The sequence below is a fragment of the Anomaloglossus baeobatrachus genome, chromosome 1 (genome assembly GCF_048569485.1).
Source record: "Anomaloglossus baeobatrachus isolate aAnoBae1 chromosome 1, aAnoBae1.hap1, whole genome shotgun sequence".
In the NCBI taxonomy this organism is placed as follows: domain Eukaryota; kingdom Metazoa; phylum Chordata; class Amphibia; order Anura; family Aromobatidae; genus Anomaloglossus; species Anomaloglossus baeobatrachus.
In genome coordinates, this window is record NC_134353.1 from 481,903,617 (window position 1) to 481,924,271 (window position 20,655).

Here is a 20,655-nt window from a genome sequence, read left to right on the forward strand (position 1 = left end):
CTCTGGGCCCATAATGCAATTATCTCCTGTCCACACAGCCAGGGGAACTTCTCATTGTTTCGTAAGCAGTGGATAACGCCAACTACTCAAACCTGTAGACATCTCGGAGCCAACCTTCTAGAATCTTCTAGTGGGCCCAACCATTGCATAGACCCCTACCCTTGAGGGGCGGGCCCACGAGCTCAAACAATTCACTCCTGTTTCTAAATGCAGTTGGGAGTTGAGTTTTTGAAGAGGAAGGGAGCGAGATCTGAATCTGCGGACAGACCTCGCCGTCCAGTGGATTGTGTGGGATTTCTGGGACTCTGAAAAGGACTATTATGTTGTGATCTGGCACTTTGGATTATCGGGAGGTGCCCCCGAATCTGTTTTATTTGGACTTGTCGTGTGCTGTTCCTGTATTCCTGTTAGTAAACCTGTTGGATCATCCTCGGCCTGTTGTCTCTCTTTGCTCTGATGTACACCCCGTCACAAACTGGTGGCAGCGGCGGGATCAGAGCAGAAGAAATGGAGGACAACAGCCAATCGACGTCTGAAACCAGAACCTCAGGATACAGGAACTGGACTGTGGCGAGTCTACAAACAAAGGCCCGTGAATTAGGTGTCGGCTACAAAGGACTCTCTAAGGAGCAACTAATTGAGGCATTGGAACACGCTTGCCTGCAAGATGGCACCGAGGAACAATTTCCACAGCAAGGGGAGCAAAGACGGGAGCCGGAGGTGAATACCCAAAAAAGTCAATGGGTTGTGTGGTACAAGGAAAAGATGGCACTGCTTGGAGATGAGGCCACCATAGAAGATAAGAGGGAGGCCATGCGTGGAGCTGAAGAGAAGGAGCGCAGGATGGAGGAGATGGCATTGCTGGATAAGCAGCTCGCTGTGGAAGCCGCGAGAGGTTCCAGACAGACTGTAACCCCAGCACCCATCATGAGGGAACTTCCCAGAGTGTCCCGCAAAGACTTCAAGCAGTTTAATGAGGCTGCTGGTGACATTGAGGGCTTCTTCCAGGACTTTGAGCATCAGTGTCGATTAATGGAAGTCCCAGAAAGGGAGCGCGTCCGGCATCTGGTTGGGCTCTTAGAGGGTGGAGCTGCTGCAGCCTATAGAGCTATGGACCCTCGGTGGAACTGTGAGTATGCGGATATTAAACAGACTATTCTAGAACATTATGCTGTAACGCCAGACACTTACAGGACTCAGTTCCGTACTCTAGCATGTGATGAGGAAGTGTCCTTCAAGATGTATGCCCACAAACTCAAACATCTGTGGCATCGTTGGTTGGAGGCAGAGGAGGCCTTAACCTTGGAGACCGTCCTCCAGGTCCTCCTAAAAGAGCAGTTTTACTTCAAGTGCCCCGCTGAGATCCGGGAATGGGTGCGTGAAAGGAGACCAGCCACTGTGGAGGAAGCTGCAGCTCTAGCTGATGAGGCTCTCACCATCAAGCCTCAGTGGAGAAAACTACTACCCAGTGAGAAAAAAAACACCAACCCCCCAACGCTGGTGGCCCCTGGTCCTTCTGGCCCCAATGTTCACCATCACCCTAGACCGTCAACTCATGGGGACCTTCGTGTGACTGTGCCTCGCATTACTCATGCTCCACCTTTGGGAATACGACGCGGAGGAAGAATCCCAGAGCGCAGATGTTATGGATGTGGGCAGCCTGGGCACATGCAATTCCAATGTCCAGGTGTTCGTAGACAGAACAGCTACAGACCGCCTTTGCCTGTTCATTACCTACAGACACCTTCACCAGGAGAAGAGCTGGATTCTGTGCCTGATGACTTGCCAAGTGACTCAGATATCCTGGCTCCCCTACCCGGAGTCTATGGGGTGCGAGCTCCAGCCACCTGTTCTTCTGATCTTCAGGACAAACATCTACAGGAGGTCGTGCTGGATGGCCAAAAAGTTGTTGGCTTCCGTGACACTGGGGCTTTCCTCACCATAGCCGATCCCCGAGTAATTCAACCACAAGCAATTCAAAAGGGACCAGGAATTGCCATTGAACTGGCAGGAGGTACCCAGAGATATATTCCAAGAGCGAGTGTGACCCTGGATTATGGCTTTGGGGCAAAACAATGTGTGGTCGGTGTGATGAGCGGCCTCCCTGCAGACGTTCTTCTAGGAAATGATGTGGGGAATCTTCATTGCCACTTTGTCGGTGCGGTAACCAGAAGTCAAGCCAAGAGAGCAGCCCGTGTGGACGTGTACAACCCATCCATGGAACTGAGGCCACCAGAACTGCCATTACAGCCGGTGAGTGATTCTTCTTGTGGGGATAATATGAATGTTACTTGGGATAAAGTTCAGTTTAGACAAGAAGTAGAGACTGACCCCACCCTTGCTAGTTTTAGAACTCGGGCTGAAATAGGGCAGCTAGGGGAAAACGGAGAAAGAATTATCAGAGAAAATGGACTTCTGTATCGGGTTGCCAATGCCGACTCCCTAGATAAGCCCTGGACTTATAGCAAACAGCTGATTGTTCCTCAGAAGTACAGAATTCCCCTATTACACCTGGCTCATGACATTCCTACGGCTGGCCATCAAGGCAAAACCCGCACCGAGAGACGATTGACTCAAACTTTTTATTGGCCGGGGATTTCCCAAGCAGTGGCGCATTTCTGCCGAACTTGTGACATATGTCAGCGTAGAGGGCGACCCGGAGATCACCCAAAGGCACCCCTGCAACCGCTCCCTATAATAGAAGAACCCTTTCAAAGAGTAGCTGTTGATATCATTGGACCTCTGGCTAAACCAAGTAAATCTGGAAAGCAGTACATTCTCACTGTTGTGGACTACGCCACCCGATATCCAGAAGCCGTGGCCTTGTCAAGTATCTCTGCAGCCAAGGTGGCCGAGGCCTTGGTTATTATTTTTACCAGAGTAGGATTCCCCAGTGAGATCTTGTCGGACCAAGGCTCCCAGTTTATGTCAGAGTTGGTCCAGTGTCTGTGGCGCACCTGTGGAGTACGAGCGATCCGAACGACCCCGTATCATCCCCAAACAAATGGACTTTGTGAACGATTCAACGGCACTCTGAAGAATATGCTGAGGGCCTTCACGGACCGAGATTCAGACTGGGAGAAGTACCTACCCCATCTCTTGTTTGCCTATCGGGAAGTTCCCCAGGAGTCCACTGGGTTCTCCCCCTTTGAACTACTCTATGGAAGAAAGGTCCGAGGACCCTTAACCCTGCTCAAGGAATACTGGGAGGGGCAAGTTGAAGATACAGGAACCCCTGTTGTCCCTTATGTCCTAAAGCTGCGAGAAACCTTGGCCCAACTTGCTAGTTTTGCACAGAGTCATTTGCGTATGGCTCAAACCAGACAGAAGACATGGTATGACCGTAACGCACGCTATCGGGAGTTTGTAGAAGGACAACAAGTCTTAATGATTGTTCCCCATCGGCAGAATAAACTGCAGACCACATGGGAGGGTCCCTTCCGGGTTCTCAGAAAACTGAATGATACCAATTACCTTCTTGCTTTAGATGATCAGGGGCTAAGGCAAAAGACTGTCCATGTGAATATGATTAAGGAGTACCATGACCGGAACATTCCAATGATAGCAAGCTGTCGGTTGGCTTCAGAAGATGGTCAAGAGGATGAGGACTCTCTACCTGATCTCGTGGAAGCAGCGAGAGCCCCATCCACTGTGGAACAGGTTCCCCTGGGAGATTACCTGGACTCCTTACAGAAAATCCAGATGCTGGAAGTGCTTCAACAGAGACGGGCTGCTTTCTCATCCCAACCAGGTCGAACCACCGTCACCCAACATCATGTGGACACTCAGGGCATCCGTCCCATACAACTGGCTCCTTACCGGGTACCTGAATCAGTTCGAAACACCATGCAGCACGAACTGGAGGAGATGTTACAGCTTGGGGTAATCCAGGCCTCCCATAGCCCTTGGGCCTCCCCTGTGGTGTTAGTACCCAAGAAGGATGGGAGTACTCGATTTTGTGTGGACTATCGGCGACTAAACGACCATACCGTCAGCGATCCTTACCCAATGCCTCGTATTGACGAACTTCTAGACCGACTGGCTGGGTCCCGATATGTCACTACCTTGGATCTCAGTAAGGGATACTGGCAGATCCCTCTAACGGATGAAGGGAGAGAACGGTCCGCTTTTATAACCCCCTTTGGTCTGTATGAATTTCTAAGCATGCCTTTTGGAATGAAAAATGCCCCGGCCACCTTCCAGAGAATGGTGGATCAGATCCTCCGGGGATGTGATGACTTTGCTTGTGCCTACTTGGATGATATCGCCGTCTTCAGCCACACATGGGAGGAACATCTGAATCAAGTAGCCATTATTTTGGACCTGATTCTTGCAGCCGGCCTAACTATTCGACCCGATAAATGCCAATTGGGGATGGGGGAAGTCCAGTACCTAGGACATAGAGTGGGAGGAGGGAAGCTCCGACCTGAGCCTGCCAAAATCCAGGCTATTAGAGACTGGCCTGTACCCCAAACTAAGAAACAAGTTATGGCTTTTCTGGGCACTGCCAGTTATTACTGAAAATTTGTTTCTCATTTCAGTACTGTGGCCAAGCCTCTTACCGACCTGACCAAGAAAACAATGCCCCGGCTGGTGATCTGGACTCCAGCCTGTGATGAGGCTTTTAACCGGCTGAAGGATGCTTTGATCTGCGATCCTGTCCTGGCTGCTCCAGACTACAAGAGGAGATTCATTGTGCAAACGGATGCCTCTGCTTATGGACTGGGAGCTGTCCTCAGCCAGGTGAATGCAGCTGGGGACGAGCACCCCATCGCCTATCTCAGCCGGAAACTGCTGGACCGAGAAGTGGCCTATGCAACTGTTGAGAAGGAATGTCTGGCTGTAGTGTGGGCCCTTAAGAAACTACGGCCGTATCTGTATGGACGGGAATTCACTGTGGTTACTGATCACAATCCCCTCACCTGGCTGAACAGAGTCTCTGGGGACAATGGACGCTTACTGCGATGGAGCCTGGCTCTGCAGCCCTATAACTTTACCATACAATATAGAAGGGGCAGCCAACACCAAAATGCAGATGGACTGTCCAGGCAAGAGGAGCCTTGAGTCCTGTCAGCCATGCCTGCGTGTACTTAACCAGCGACCTGTAGAGGTCCCTAGTACGTACACAAGTTGGGAGGGGAAGGAATTGTCATGATGTATTTTACCTTCTCACTGTATTTGCTGTAATACTATGTCAGGATGTGATGTCACTTTCCTTTGGTTGTACTTACTGAACACTTTGAAATGTCTTGGGATGTAAGTAACCATACCTTCCCCCCATCTCCTGTGTCTCTGGGCCCATAATGCAATTATCTCCTGTCCACACAGCCAGGGGAACTTCTCATTGTTTCGTAAGCAGTGGATAACGCCAACTACTCAAACCTGTAGACATCTCGGAGCCAACCTTCTAGAATCTTCTAGTGGGCACAACCATTGCATAGACCCCTACCCTTGAGGGGCGGGCCCACGAGCTCAAACAATTCACTCCTGTTTCTAAATGCAGTTGGGAGTTGAGTTTTTGAAGAGGAAGGGAGCGAGATCTGAATCTGCGGACAGACCTCGCCGTCCAGTGGATTGTGTGGGATTTCTGGGACTCTGAAAAGGACTATTACGTTGTGATCTGGCACTTTGGATTATCGGGAGGTGCCCCCGAATCTGTTTTATTTGGACTTGTCGTGTGCTGTTCCTGTATTCCTGTTAGTAAACCTGTTGGATCATCCTCGGCCTGTTGTCTCTCTTTGCTCTGATGTACACCCCGTCACACCTCCTGCTTGTGCGCTCTGCAGCAAAGGAGGAGTGAGCAGGGAGGTGCTGTGCTGTGACGCTGGGCTGTGCTGAGCAGTGAAATGCCACCCACAGCTCAGTCCCTCATAGAGAGTGGGGGCGGCCGTGGTGATGTTAGGTGAGCAGGAAGTTGACGTAACATCACCAGATCCCCAAGGTCACGGAGCCTGGGTGTCAGGTGATGGGGAGGAGCGGACCGCAATCAGGCAATATTGGCAACATAAAGTATTTGAGAGAAATCTTGTTTTTCAACATATCATTGTGGACAATAATGAATATGGGTGAACCACCCCTTTAATTTTCTATAAATTTAAAATGCCAGCATACACTTCTCCAAATAGAAAAAAACTTCTGGGGTCTATTTAGAGCTGGGGTCCCACCCTGTGGCTAGTGTGCCACAGTTGGCTCACAGGCCCATGATAAGTGGCTCTCGGCTGTCTGACAGCTTATTGTATTAGCATCTCGTCTAGCAAACAGCTATGAAGAGCAGATCTCCAGATGGTGAATTATGTGAGTTGCCCAACACAAAGAAGCAGATTTGGACGCCCATATACTGGAGTTGGGGGATTAGAGATAATTTAAGTATGTTAATCTGAAGACAGCATTATACTACCTATCATAGGAGGTGATTGAAGCTGGACCTGACAGTGTGGTGGGACTGCTTGATGAGAGAATACTGAATTTGGGTATTTTGGGAACCCCTGGATCTTAGTTTACTCCCTCAATCTGATTTATGTGGAAAATACAGGTAATTGAGGCTCTGTGTGTCATTACTGTGAAGAGGGATTGAGCTGGATGTGGCTCGTGACCCTCTCCATACTGAATGTGGCTCGCAACCCTCTTTAATAGCTGAATGTGGCTCTCAAGGTCAGAAAGGTTGGGGATCACTGCTTTAGAAAATAACATGACCCTCCATTATTTCACTTTAGACAAGTCAGCATAATAAATTCCGTTTTAGAATGATCAGTATAAAGTTTGTTGTATTTTTTGGACTTTGGTTTTTGCCTCCTATGTCTGGTAATGTGTGTATACCAAACTTGTATGCTATTGACTGTAAGTGCAATGATGTCTCTGCATGGTATAGGCAATACAAGCGCACAAGCTTCTTTGTTGTTTCAGGATCTCTACACCATGTTCCAAATTATTATGCAAATTGGATTTAAGTGTCATAGCGAATATTTTTTTTTTTCTTCAATGAAACTCATTGATGGTAATGTGTCTCAGGTTTCTTTGGATCACTGAAATCAATCTCAGATACCTGTGATAATGAAAACTGGATGTTCCACAATATTAAGCAGGCCGCAGTTTTCAAGTAAAATGGGGAAAAAAAGGTTCTCTTTGCTGCCGAAAAGCATCAAATAGTGCAATGCCTTGGACAAGGGATGAAAACATTAAATAGTTAACGAAAACGTAAGCGTGATCATCGTACTGTGAAGAGATTTGTGGCTGATTCTGAGCACATACGTGTTCGTCCTGATAAAGGCAGAATGAGGAAGGTTTCTGCCAGGCAATTCCATCGGTTTAAGGCCCGTTTCACACGTCAGTGAAAAACACAGACGTTCTTCACTGACGTGTAAAAACCGCACATGTCCCTCCGTGTACCGTGATTCACGGCACACGTGGATTGTCCATGTGCTTTGATCCGAGATCCATGATCCGTGATTGCATATGGACATTACTCACCTGCCTTCACTGCTGCTGTCCATGGTGCTGATCTCCTCGGGTCTCCAGCATCCGCCCACCGCTCTCAGCACCTACTACCTGGTTGAATTTTCCTGATCTCATGAATATTCATGAGCCAGGCAGAAACTGCCGAGAGGAGAGGCTGCTGAGCGAATCGCAGGCAAGGTAAGTTGAAAATATTTAATATTTAATATGTCCGTGATTTTCTGGTACGTGTTTCACTGATCACACACAGATCACACCATAGTGTGGTCCGTGGGCCATCAGTGATGCCAGACAAAAACTGACTTGTCTCCGTGCAGAATCACGGCCACGGGTGTACGCTGCACGGAGACACGTTCAGTGAAAAATCACTGATGTGTGAGCAGACCCATTGATTATAATGGGTCTGTGTATGTCAGTGATTCTGGTACGTTTTAAAAAAAGCACAAACATACCAGAATCACTGACGTGTGAAAGGGGCCTAAGAGAGCAGCTGCTAAAAAGCCATTACAAACAGCAAACAGCTGGTGCCTCCGGAGTCCCTTGAACCTCAAGGTGTAGGATCCTTCAAAGGCTTGCTGTCTTGCATAAACCTACTATTCGGCCACCCCTAACCAGTGCTCACAAGCAGAAAAGGTTGCAGTGGGCCCAGACATACATGAAGACTACTTTTCAAACAGTCTTGTTTACTGATGAGTGTGGAGCAACCCTGGATGGTCCAGATGGGTGGAGTAGTGGATGGTTGGTGGATGGCCACCATGTCCCAACAAGGCTGCGACGTTAGCAAGAAAGTGGAGGAGTCATGTTTTGGGCCGGAATCATGGGGAGACATTTGGTAGGTCCCTTTAGGGTTCCTGAAGGTGTGAAAATAGCCTCTGCAAAGTATATAGAGTTTCTGACTGACAACTTTCTTCCTTGGTACAAAAGCAAAAACATGCCTTGAGGTGCAAAATCATCTTCATGCATGACAATGCACCATCTCATGCTGCAAAGAATACCTCTGTGTCATTGGCTGCTATAGGCATAAAAGGAGATAAACTCATGGTGGGGCCACCATCTTCCCCTGACCTCAACCCTATAGGGAACCTTTGGAATATCATCAACGCAAAAGATCTATGAGGGTGGGAGGCAGTTCACATCAAAACAGCAGCTCTGAGAGGCAATTCTGACATAATGCAAAGAAATTCAAGAAGAAACTCACCAAAAACTCACAAGTTCAATGAATGCCAGAATTGTGAAGGTGATATCAAAGCAGGGTTCCTTTGTTAACATGTAACTTGGCCTGTTTGGATTTTTTGGATTTAAATAGCTTTTTATTTCAGTGAGTGTTACCTCCTAATGCTGCAAATTCCACAGATGAGCATTTTCAGTTCTTAGAAAACATATTAAATATTTAGAAACTCTACTGTGCCTAATAATTTGGAACAGTGCATTTTGAGGTTTTTTTTAATTTTGAAGATTATACTGTTATCATTGGGAGATATCTTCAATAAAATTTGATGCATACTCTAACGGGTGATGACTTTTATTAGACTGACTGTCATTTGCACAGACCATTTAGGAAAATCAGAGAAAAATATAATTTGCATAATAATTTGGAACATGGTGTATGCACTTACATTTGCACTTGATTGGGCCCTACAGCTTCCGGGTCCCATGTGAATTTGTACTGTTATACTAATATGATATTAGCACTAAAAGGCTGCGTCCTTTTTAACAATGTGCAAATGGATATAAATAGGCTGAATTTTATTTTAGTGTTTATTGCCTTATTAGTCTATTTTAGTAATTAAAAGCCCCAATATTATTTTCTTGTATAAAGTCTTAATAACTGTGATAAATTAGTATCAATTTTGCACAGGTAGATATTAAGTCTATCACAAATTAATGCAAACAAGAAATGCATCACTCATATGCTAAATAAGTATGAGTAGCTGCTATGACCAAAAGAAATAGCATTATGAGGCACTTTGGCTGTTGACACTACGGATAGCATTATTCGCAAAATTACATGAGGCAATATGGCTTTGACTACTATGGACTTCAAAACTTTGAAATAACTATTGCTGTGAGAACTACAGTTAACAATTCGAGGCACTATATATGTAGGCACAATTGCTAAATAGACTGTGAGTAGCACTATGGACAGTATTATGAGGCACTAATACTGGCATTATCGGTCACAATAGTTGTGGCACTATAGATTTATGCCACTCCCACCACCATACTTGACTGTAGGCAAGACACACTTGTCTTAGTACTCCTTTACCTGATGACTGCCACACACGCTTGACACCATCTGACCCAAATAAGTTTATCTTACTCTCATCAGACCACAGGACATGGTTCCAGTAATCCATGTCCTTAGTCTGCTTGTCTTCAGCAAACTGTTTGTGGACTTTCTTGTCCTTCATCTCTAGAAGAGGCTTCTTTCTGGGATGACAGTCATGCAGACCAACTTGATGCAGCATGTGGCGTATGGTCTGAGTACTGACAGGCTGACCTTTACCCCTTTAACCTTTGCAGCAATGCTGACAGAATTCATACATCTATTTTGAAAAAACAGCCTCTGGATGTGAGGCTGAGAACATGCACTCAACTTCTTTGGTCGACCATGGCAAGGTTTGTGTAGCGCCCCTGAAGCCATAAGGGCACTACAAGGTACTGCATCCTGTGAAAGAGAACAGAACACCGACCCTACATTTGCTCTGAGTGGAATCTGTCTTGCTAAACTATTGTATGGTCTTGGCCACCGTGCTGCAGCTCAGTTTCACGGTGATGGCAATCTTATAATAGCCTAGTACATTTTTATGTAAAGCAACAATTCTATTCTTCAGATCCTCAGAGAATTCTTTGCCATTAGATGAACTTCAGTGACTAGTATGAGAGTATGTGAGCGATAACACCAAACTTTATAGCTGATAATGTATATGCATCAGGGCTGAAACTTTACATATACATTACAGCTAACATTAGTGTGTATGTGCTGTGGCTGATCTGTGCACTATGTTCATTAGTTTATTACAACTATGACTATTATTCATCTACTGTACTAAAAACATGTTATCCATCACTTGACTTAATCGAGAAAGATCACTATTAAAGGCAGTACAAATCTTGCAAGCAGCACTTTTTTGGGCACAGGATGAAGTCAGAGACAGTGTAAAGCAGTAAGTAAAGAAGCCATGTAATAATAATAGTACAATAATATGTGATTCCTTTTGACCAGGGATCAAATGCTTTGCTACATTTGAAAAGTTGCATGTTTCACAAAGCAGTATATGAATATGTTGAAAGAATTACATTTACGTATAGAACAAATTGTACATTTCTTTTCACACATTTTATAGATGAAAAAGTTTTGCAATTTGACAAAAAGATAAAAATCAGTTTCCTGGACATATTCCATAAGCAGTTTAGCACCATTTCACAACAAAAGTTAAAGCTGAAGATTGCACAATGAATGCTGAGAAACGGAGGGTTACACAGCAAGCTGCGATGACAAAGGGAAAAAAAAGTGAAATGAAGAGTGACTTAATCTTTAACACTTTTCTAACTAACTGATCAATAGCATCGAGCAGGTCGAAATTCTGATCTCCCTTACATTACAGCGAAGATTTCATTTCGAGGATTAGGTGGATCCTAGAAAGATTTGAAGAGCGGAGTTTGAGTAGTGTACGGGAGATCAGCAAGAGAGAAAATGAGGCCGGACCAGGGAAAACCACTGCTCTTATATAGGGGAGTTATTTTTATCCTCGGCTTGCACACTGCTTGTAAGATTTCCTCTCTCAGACATTCAGGAAGGCCTTATTGGCCCCAATTCCTGTGAACAAGCGAAATCTTGGCTTGGACTGAGACATTAGATGAATAAAAGAAAACACACAGCAGAAAAGTGCAAATTTACATGGTTGACGGCTGTACAGAGGGGAAACATTATAAAAAACACTGCTGTAACAGATCCAACATCTGGCTAAAAGCCACAAAGCTGGACAGGATTGTGAGGCTGAAATCTAATAACAAATGTAAAGTTTGCTGGTTAGAAAAGTATTATTCTCGCTTACTTGATCATGGATATGGTTCAGTAGATAACAAAAATGTAATTTTAATGCTGGTACTACTAATATTCAAATATCCCAAAGACCACACACAAGGCACCACCAGTATGGGGACTATAAACAAACACCAGAAAAATGTGAGAATGCTATAAACCACAGCAAAGCTAACTTGTATTATGTAGCCTTTCATTTTAAATGCAAAATAGACTTTTTCAAGGTAACTGTATTTTCAGAATAAGTTGTCTTGTGTGTTCATAAGGAACAACACTATGGCCATTTTATGATATTTATCCTACATTTTCACCAGTTTTCCCCTCTGCAAGCTCTGTTCCTACTTTGCCTTCGACTCTAAGCTGGTGGCTAAGACACTAAGGCGGGCTTTACACGTTGCAACATCGCTAGCAATTGCTAGCAATGTCGAGCGCGATAGCACCCGCCCCCGTCGTACATGCGATATCTGGTGCTTGCTGCCGTAGTGAACATTATCGCTACGGCAGCTTCACACACACACATACCTGGTTTGGCGACGTCGCTGTGACCTAGGATTTACACATTGCGATGTTGCTACCGGCGACGGATGTGCGTCACTAACGACATGACCCCGACGATATATTGGTAGCGATGTCGCAACGTGTAAAGCCCGCCTTACAGCTATGACATCTCCCATAAATGATACAACACACAGAGATATATTACCACCCATTATTCCTTAGCACACAAATAGAAGCAGCAGCATGTAGGTGAGTGTAGATGTGAATCCTGCTTTATGGTGAGGTAAAAGACTTGTTAGAAAGTCCAGCACAATCTTTATGGTCTTCCTCTGCTTATTTTCTCACTCTGCACCAATCCTTCTCCATAGAGAGTAGTGGGAAACGTAACCTGACGACTCATTGTGTTGGCCGTAAATTTTGTATTGTCCAAGATGGATTTGAACAGTTTTTTTCTAGAGTGGATAAAATCAGGAGGCAGGAGTGGGGGAAAGGGGGGCTGAGAGGTGGCTTATAAGTGGAAAAATAAGGAGACTTCTTTCATAATATATATTAAAACGTTTCTTAATTTATGCAAAAATTGTTGAAAGTACGGTTCCTATTTAAGATACGGTAACTATCCATTAATTATTTTACCACATTGCTAAATAATTAATTTAAAATAACATTGTACAGTAATTGCTTTAGGGCAAACCTATGTCTCATACACAAGTTGGGAATCCAAGTATGGCCATATGACACTCCATCGCGTATACAATATCATGGATATTATTCATTTGATAAAATACCTTTACAATACTGCATTTGGTTAAACATGGAATCCAACAGAAAAAATACATTGATATGTCTCTACATGAATTTGGATGCATACCAAGGTACCGTAATGACGTATGTATCTCTTGGGGTACCCTGAAATGGCTCAAAAGATAGCTGCGCTTGTTGGCAATGGAAGCAATATTCATTTAAGGGCTCATTTAGAAATAAGTTTTCTTATTTGTGGTCTATATGTGGTTTTCACAGATAGAACTCATATCTATTATATATCCATGTATTTTTGTGGATTGAGTTCTCAGCTCAAAATTTCCAATGCATATCTATAGGTTTGTGAAAATATGAGCAGTACTTGGATGGCAATTATGTGCTGTTTGTTTTCCCCATACTGTTTGATATGAAAAGGTTGAGAAACCATCTTTCTAGATTTCATCTGAGAAAAAGTGATGAAATTCTGATAAAAAAGCACTACTGAAATACAATGTATGAGAAAAATTGCTGACATCTAAATTAAGTCTTAAGGCCGCTTTACACGCTACGATTTATCTGACGATCTCATTAGCGATGTGACACGCCCAGATCGTAGTTACGATTTGCCAAGATCACACATAGGTCATTTATTAGTGGTCACACGTAACGATCTCACAAGCGACGCAAAATCGTTCAGCGATATATTGTTTGCCCAAGGCGGTCGTGTGGATGTTGTTCGTTGTTGGCAGGGTGTCAAACGTACCAATATGTCTGCTGCGTTCCAAATGATGAACAATATTTTGAAAGTGAACAACGTGTCAACGATCAACGATTTTTAAACTATTTGCGATCGTTCGGAATCACACGTAGGTGTCACACGCAGGACGTCGCTAACGATGATGGAAGTGCATCACGGAATCCGTAACCCCGACGACATATCGTCAGATAAATCGTAGCGTGTAACGCCGCCTTTAGAATCTCTCACTTTATAAACAGTAAATCCAAACATAACCCATTGACTTGTTGCCTGCAATCAGCCTATACAGTGCCCTTTATTGAGTAAAATTTGGAATTGACTCCTGGGCTGGAGGTTTTGGTCACTTCAGTGTAGAGCCCCAGAAATGATATTTTTGTGATTATTGAGGTCCTAGTACACACACATGTATGGCATGTATGAGAACTCAGGCTATTTTTGATAAACATTACTGACCACAGTTTCGCATAACTGGTTCGAAGCTCAGTTTGAAATTTATTAAGTAATATGGCATTGTAGAAATGCAGAAGCTTGCCTCAGTGATGGGTGGTTGTGGGTTTTTCCAATTTGTTGCAAACATTTTTCTGCAAGCCATCTGCATTTGCAATGGAAATGTGACAAAATTTTGCTGTGCTAACAGAACAATAGAAAAGAAATGAATGGGAGAGAAACGCTTTAGAAGCAGGTTATTAGGGTATTGATTTTACAACTTTATTTACCTTATTTTTCGGATTATAAGACACATTTTTCTTCCCAAAACCTTGGGAGGAAAATGAAGGGTGCGTCTTTAAATCCGAATATACAGTAGCTTACCGGGAGGTGGAGAATTGGTGTGGGGGGCTCTCTGTGCGGGCGGCGCTATGTGCGGCCGGCTGTCTGTGCGGTTGGCCAGGTGACTCTCTAAGCGGGCGGCTGGCTGCCTCTCTGTGTGGGTGGCCGACTTTCTCTCTGTGCAGGTGGTCGGTTGCCTCTCTGTGTGGGTGGCCGGCTCCCTCTCTGTGCGGGCTGCTGGCTGCCTGCCTAACTGTGCGGGTGAATGGCCAGCTGACTGCCTCACTGTGTGAGCGGCTAGCTGACTGCCTCACTGTGCGGGCACCTGGCCTACTGGATGCCTCACTGTGTGGGTGGCCGGCTGGCTGCCTATCTGTACGGGTTTCCCAACTGGCTGTGCGGGCTGCAGTGGCTGTGCTGCCAGCGGGTTCTGCAGGTGCTGTGCGGCGGGTGTCCCAGATGCTCTGGTTACAAATGATGGCGCCGGGAGTCAGTGCGTGCGCAGATGGAGCTCCCGTCTGAGAGCTCCATCTGCGCACGTGCCACTCCGGGCACCATTTCTTTGAAGCCCAGACTGCCGACAGAGCATCTGGGACACCTACCGCACTGGCCTGCTCCACACAGCAACCACAGCTTCCACTGCCACCACAGACCCACCGCTGCCAGCACAGACCCATTGCTGCTAGCACAGACCCTACTGCTGCCAGCACCGCCCCTGCCTCCTGTAACCCTGCCCCATCACCGCTCTCCCCCTCCGGTAAGACAACATCCGAGTATAAGACGGACCCCATTTTTTTTTTACCTTTTTAATCTCTAAATTTGGGGTTCTTTTTATAATCCAGTGTGTCTTATAAAATGAAAAATATGGTACTTCAGAAAATGGGTTAAATATTTCAGTGGTGTCCACCAATAGTACAATGAGGACATCCAGCTTGACCCGTTCTCCACCCAGAGATTTTCCGGTTTTCATTTTCATTTTTTCCTCCCCACCTTCTAAGAGCCATATCTTTTTTATTTTTCTGTTAATATGGTCATATGAGGACTTGTTTTTTTGCGGGATGAGTTGTACTTTTGAATGAAACCATTAATTTTACCATGTAGTGTAGTAGAAAATAGGAAACAAATTCCAAGTACGGGGAAGTTGCACAAAAAAGTGCAATTCCACAATTGTTTTGGGATTTTTTTATTTACCATGTTCATTATATGGTAAAACTCACATGGGTATATGACTCCCCAGGTCAGTTCTTAAGGCCACGTCACACTAAGCAACATCGCTAGCAACATCGCTGCTAAGGAACAACTTTTGTGACGTAGCAGCGATGTTGCTAGCAATGTTGCTGTGTGAGACATCCAGCAACAACCTGGCCCCTACTGTGAGGTCGCTGGTTGTTGCTGAATGTCCTGGGCCATTTTTTAGTTGTTGCTCTCCCGCTGTGAAGCACACATCGCTGTGTGTGACAGCGACAGAGCACAACTGAATGTACAGGCAGCAGGAGCACCAAGAAGCCCTTACCTTGGTTACCCGATATTTACCTTCATTACCAGCGTCCGCCGCTCTCATGCTGTCATTGCCGGCTCCCTGCTCTCTGCACACGTAGCCACAGTACACATCGGGTAATTAACTCGATGTGTACTGTGGCTAGGAGTGCAGGGAACAGGGAGCCGGCACTGGCAGTGTGAGAGCGGCGGACGCTGGTAACGAAGGTAAATATCAGGTAACCAAGGGAAGGGCTTCTTGGTTACCCAATGTTTACCATGGTTACCAGCGTCCGCAAAAGTCGGCTCCTGCTGCCTGCACACGTAGCAGAGTACACATTGGGTAATTAACCCGATGTGTACTGTGGCTAGGTGTGCAGGGAGCCAGCGCTAAGCGGTGTGCGCTGGTAACCAAGGTAAATATCGGGTTGGTTACCCGATATTTACCTTAGTTACCAAGCGCAGCATCACTTCCACGCGGCGCTGCTAGCTGGGGGATGGTCAGTGGTTGCTGGTGAGATCTGCCTTTGTGACAGTGTGACGCCCTGGGCAAGCCAGGGGTCACAGGTCATAACACCACCACACCCTACACCCCAGCTAGGAACACCAAGGCTAACCAAAAATCCTTGTTGCCTTCCTCCAGGGGCTGATGTCCACACCAGGGGGTGGGCCAGGCGGTTGGCTCCGCCCACCGAGGAGTTCACAGCCCTGGAGGCGGGAAACCAGGCAGATAAGTTTAGGGGAGTGAAGTAGAAGGAAGTGGTAAGGAGGACAGGGAGAGTAGTGACAGAAAAAGTGACAGTTAGAAAGCCTGAAGTTGGTCCGGGTGTGTGCCCCGCAACATGTGGATGCCGTCCCGCAGCACCGTAGCCCCCGCACCTGGAACCGCGGCGTGGGTGGAGATCCGGACCGCGCAGCTCTACCAGAGGCTGCAGGTCAAGATGCAGCTCCTCATGGAGGAGTGGGAGACCGACATGGCGGACGTCATAGCGACTGTGCGGAGACGCGAGGAGGAAGCGGAGGAAGGGAGGGTGAGTGACCCACGCCCGGATGCCCTCGAAGGGCCGGTCATCGCGGCTGCGGGACCCGGTCCAAACCCTCTCGCCCTGCTGCCCTCCTTGCCACCCGTCTCGGAAGCCGTGACCCCGCCACTAGGCCCGCTACCACCGCAACCGGTAGCGATACCCAGCATGTCCGCCCAGGCGGACCGACCCGCAGCCGGAGCCCGTAGTCGACCGGAGGTGCTTCCCTGGAAAGCCCCGAAAATCGAACCGGAGGCGTCCCCTGAGAAAGTCCCCGAGCCGGAGCCCCGCTCCGTGCCGAAGGCCCAACCGCGGAAAGCCCCTGTGCCCATCCCCCACACCTCGGCTGAGGTTGCGCCGGGTTGCCGATGCAAAGCAGCGTCTAAGGCCAAGTCACCGCGGGACCTGACGCCCAGAGTACCAGCAGTGGGCAATGTCCAACAGGTCTCGCGGGGCCCGACCCGTGCGCCGGAGCTCGCAGCAGCGCCGTACTGGGACAGGGAGCCGGTACCGTTGGGCCTGGAGATTGAAGAGAGGGAAAGAAAGAAGGCGGAGTTGGTAGCCCGTGCAATCTGGGAAAAAGAGAACCTCCGTCAGGCAACTTTCCGTGTCCGGGGCCCGCTGTACGAAGGGCGGGTGAGGTGGTTTGATGTCCGCCGGGGCTATGGATTTATATATGAACCGGGTCTGGGGGCCAAAGTGTTTATAGCCCGGCGGGATGTGAATGCTCACCTGACAGAGGAGCACCCCGGTCGTAACCTGATGCCGGGCGACATAGTCCAATACACCCGGCACTGTGGGGAGAGGGGGTGGTTCGCGCTGGATGCTAAGTTGAGGGGCAGCCAGGAGTCCCGTGTGAGTGCTGCGCCCCCTCCCTTAAGTGATGTCGAGGACTCTGAATGATGGCAGCGGAGCACCGTTGCACCGTCCCGGTAGGGACCACCAGTCTGTGTGTTTTGAAAGTTTGAAAAAGTTTTGTCAAAGAATGAAAATGATAAGTGATTACCGAAAAGTAACCTGATTGTCTACCGTGATTGGAACCGGCCGTTGCCGGCACCGTTGTCCCCGTGGGGACCATCTAGCTGTATAGGAACTCCTATGGACAAGCCCGTGAACTTGCAGGGCAACCACAAACGTTAAGTGGGTTGTAAATAAAAATCTGTTGTTGCAGCTACCGTAACCGCCTCCGGAGAGGCAGGTTGGAGGGAGGGCCCGCAGTGGAGCAGGCTGGGGCCCAGCCACCACAGGAACCGGTGGCTACCCTCTGGAGGGGAAGGACAGATCCCGCTCGGGTAACTGGTTCAGGACTGGGGTCAAGGGGTGCTGCCTGGGTTTTAGGGGCAGCATCAGGGCCAGATTACTTGGGTGGGAGAGAGCGGCAGCCGCAATCGTTTTAATGTTACCGTTTTGCAACGTTTAAGTACCGAACCTCCCGATGTGGGATGATGTTTTTCTATTTGTGTGTGTTAGTCTTTTTATATCTTTTCAGAAAATAAAACCGGTGTTGGACGGGCAGCCCGCGGACGGTCTGCATTTTGCTAAGGGGGAATGTGACGCCCTGGGCAAGCCAGGGGTCACAGGTCATAACACCACCACACCCTACACCCCAGCTAGGAACACCAAGGCTAACCAAAAATCCTTGTTGCCTTCCTCCAGGGGCTGATGTCCACACCAGGGGGTGGGCCAGGCGGTTGGCTCTGCCCACCGAGGAGTTCACAGCTCTGGAGGCAGGAAACCAGGCAGATCAGTTTAGGAGAGTGAAGTAGAAGGAAGTGGTAAAGGAGGACAGTGAGAGTAGTGACAGAAAAAGTGACAGTTAGAAAGCCTGAAGTTGGTCCGGGTGTGTGCCCCGGACTGAGAACAGCAAGGTCAGCAGACGGCGGTGACTGTCTGCAGGAGAGGCTGCTTGGAGGTTGCCGGAAGGACCGTGGACGGGTGGTGGCCCGGCGGTACCGGAGCGGTATACGAAGAGCAGTCAGCACCATTGGCAGGGGCCTTTCGGATCCCGGCAAGGCTAGGAGTCGCCGTGAATTTGCCAAATCCGTCAGCGAAGGGGACCTCTGGGTCTCCCAACAACCAAGTCCCGATTGAAGGCAACAGTCCGACCGTTAGAGAGAGACACCGCCACCGCCAGGGCACCAGCGCCTGCGGGCAAAGTAGGGCTCCTCCGGCCCATAACCAAGTCGGGGAGCGGGTTACCGGTGGGAACCCATCGCTACCATCATCATCTCAGGTGCAGGAAAAGGGACCATCACCGTCAACTACTGGGGAAAAGCAAGTGCAGCCGTCCGTGGGAACCGTCTTTCCAGCCGTGTGTTTTACCGAGAACTGTGTCACCGTCTCAGGCTGAGTGAGTACCACAGTGCCGTGAGGCACAGCGCTGCCCCCGCGTCCCTGCACCCCGTCAAGCCCTGCACCGGCCCCGCCATCCCTCATCACCCACCTCATCACTGGGCCCCGGGACAACCACCCCCTACCCAAGGAGGGGAGAACTAACAACTTTGCTGCTCCCTGTCACCGCTCCCGGGATCCCCATACAGAGCAGCGGTGGTGTCCATACAATCACCACAACCGTGGGTGGCGTCATGGACAATAAACCATCCCAACAACCAAACCCCTTTCACTCACGGGCGAGGAGTGCCGCTCGAGTCCCCGGGATCCGGCCCATCGCTCGAGCCACCGAGCAGCAGCAGGCCGCAGCAGCAGCGGCAGCCGGGCCCGAGCAGTGGGAGAGCGCGGCGTCCCCTCCTCCGCCCGCGACAACCGCTCACCAGCAACCCGTGTAGCGACGCTCCAGCGATCCCTGCCAGGTCAGGTTGCTGGTGGGATCGCTGGAGCGTCGCTTAGTGTGACATCTCACCAGCGACCTCCTAGCAACTTACCAGCGATCCCTATCAGGTTGTTTCGTTGTTGGGATCGCTGGTAAGTTGTTTAGTGTGACTGGGCCTTTAGATACCAGATATGTAAAGTTATTCTTTTATTTAGTAAAAAAAAAAGTTGGAAGCTTTTTTTTTTTTTTTCTCAAATGTTTACTTTTGGTTCCATTTTCTGAGACCAGTAACGTCTTCCTTTTCCAGAATCTGGGGCTCAGTTATGGCTTTTTTTTGTGCCCTAACTTGATAATTTAATGATAACATTTTTGGCTAGATGCACTGTTTTAATTGCCTCTTATTGCATCTTATTGTAATGTTGCGGCGGACCAAAAAAAAACCCTAATTCTGGCAGTTTTTATTTTTTTCTCATTACACCGTTTACCAATTGTATGAATTTATTTTATATTTTGATAGATAGAACATTTCTGAATGGAGCAATACCAAATACGTGTATTTTTTCTTTTTTATTGTTTTATTCTTAATGGAGCGAAAGAGGGGAGATTTGAATTTTTAGTTTTTTTTCATATTTTTAAAACTTTTTTCTCATTTTTTTATTGTATTTACTAGTTCCCTTAGGGGACTTGAAGCTGTGATCGCTTTGTGCTGTACAGAGCAGTCCACAGGAAGTTTGTCATGACAGACAGAGGGGTCATCAGCTGACCCCTTTGCTGTTATGACATCCACCGGTGCCTCGCAACCACATCGCAGTGCTGCCTCTCTCTCTTGTTTCCTGCTTCTGTCTTGTCTCCTGCCTTATTCTCTCTTGTGCCACCGTCTTGTATCATATCTCCTCCTTCTGACCTGCCTCTTCTTTGTCTCCTGCTTCACTTTCTTGTCTTTCTTTCTCTTGTGTCCTGTCTCTCTCTTGTATGCACTCTATTGTCTCCTGCCTCCCTTTATCTTGTCTCTCTTCTGTCTATCTTTGCTCTCTCTTGTCCTGCCTGTCCTGCATCTCCTTTTTATCGTGCCTCACTTTCTTGTCTCTCTCTTGTATCCTGCCTCTCTATTGTTTCCTGCCTCAGTCTC